The sequence below is a fragment of the Oncorhynchus clarkii genome, chromosome 6 (genome assembly GCF_045791955.1).
Source record: "Oncorhynchus clarkii lewisi isolate Uvic-CL-2024 chromosome 6, UVic_Ocla_1.0, whole genome shotgun sequence".
Classification (NCBI taxonomy): Eukaryota; Metazoa; Chordata; class Actinopteri; order Salmoniformes; family Salmonidae; genus Oncorhynchus; species Oncorhynchus clarkii.
The window spans coordinates 38,028,212-38,030,098 of record NC_092152.1 but is presented as its reverse complement, the minus strand read 5'-3'; positions in this window follow the sequence as shown (position 1 = coordinate 38,030,098).

Below are 1,887 nucleotides of genomic sequence, written 5' to 3'. Positions count from 1 at the left end.
TGGCCAGTTTCCTCATCTTATGTGAAGGAGAACCAGTATAGGCTCCACACAATCCCTCTGTGGGACGAGACCAGAGCTCAAATAACCTGGAGCTGGAGGGTGGAGGGAAGGTAGCAGGGGTCGAATGGGAGGCTGGATTTGTTTATAATTTGCAGTGCTGTAGTAGTATTAGCCTCATGGTGATGGACAGGGCATAATCGATTGCATGAAAAATGGCACTTAATTTGTTTGAGGGGGAGAGTTGTGTTAACCTTTACTTTGTCGCAAAATCCCCATTAATGTGAATGTTTATGCATGTTAATGTTAACCAGAGCGCCCTACGGGCACTGCTTTGTGTCAAACAGACTGAGCGCATCTGAGAGAGTGGGGAGCCCAGAGGCCAAAGCTGTAGTCTAATGTCTTTGCAGAATGAGCCACGGCACATCTCTCTGACTCTGTCCATACTCACTCACATCATGATTATGCCCAGTGCATTTTACAACTATTTAAGTGCTTTTCACTCTCACATGGGCCTTTGGCAGTGAGTGAGGATTCCCTGAGTTCTGATAAAACTACCTCAAACTCTTAAAACCTGTATATTTTTTATACTGCAGAAAATGTCATAATCTGTGTAATTATAATAGTGAGCTGAGGCTGAATGCAACAACTTATTTACACTGAAATCAGTAGTAAAGACAGGTAAAAAGAGACAGACAGCCATCTCTAAAAAAATGTATTTTATTTATTGGCTGATTTCTGATCAAAGGGATGTAGCAAGATTCATATTTCTAAAACAACTGTAACCAAGGTGAAGACAGATATCAGATGGCAATAAATGCATCCAAATATGGTGATGAAGAGCTTGTTGCTCTGGTGGTGGTGTAAAGTCAAAGTAATTACATACAGATGGATGTAATTATAGTCACCCCCCAAACCACTACCACACACACACACACACACACACACACACACACACACACACACAAACACACACACACACTTCTCTCTCTTCACTATGATATCTTCAGAATTGTGTTTGACTTTGAGTCCATTTAGAGAAAACTTTGTTGTTGTGTGTGAATGATAATACCCAGAACAGCATAAAGTAGTCTGATAAACTATCGAATATGTTATTTCTGAGTCATCTACCTAGAACCTAAAAGGGTTCTTTGGCTGTCCTCATAGGAGAACCCTTTGAAAAATTGTTTTTGTTTCCAGGTAGAACCCATTTGAGTTCCATGTAGAACCCTTTACACAGAGAGTTCTACATGGAACCCCAAAAGGGTTCACCTATGGGGACAGCCGAAGAAACCTTTTGGAACCTTTTTTCTAAGAGTGTACATCTATACGATATTGCTTAAACATGCATTTGAAAATAAACCCCCACTGTTTAACATATGTGCAACAGAAGAGAGCCATTTGTTTAAAACATTTCAAGAAGGGACCTAAAATGTCCATTGAAAAAGGTAGAAGAAGCATCCAGTAAGTGTTTGAAAAGATGAACTGGTCCATTTCTGTTTTCTCACTTGAGCGGTATTGATGGACAGGCGATGCTAACAGATTATACGTGTGTTAAAGCAGGATTTTTCTGTGCTTTTCTTGGCCCGGCTCTAAGAAAGAAAAGCAAAGACTTGTTTGTTTTGCTGTTTTTTTCCTTGACACAAATCAATCAGTCATTTCTAGCTGGGGGATAGAAAACGCACTGTGTGATGGTATGTGGAGAGGGTTAGATAACCAGTGTCTGGTTTTGGCAACCCAAGATAGCCTGCTGTGCATTGTGCTCAATTTATATATTCTCTGTACTATATTCAATTCCTGGAATCAGGGTGTTGCCACAAATAGCTTGAGATTTGTGTGCCTAATTAAATGTGGTTCCTTTAAATGTTTTTGTGCATATAAAAAGGACAT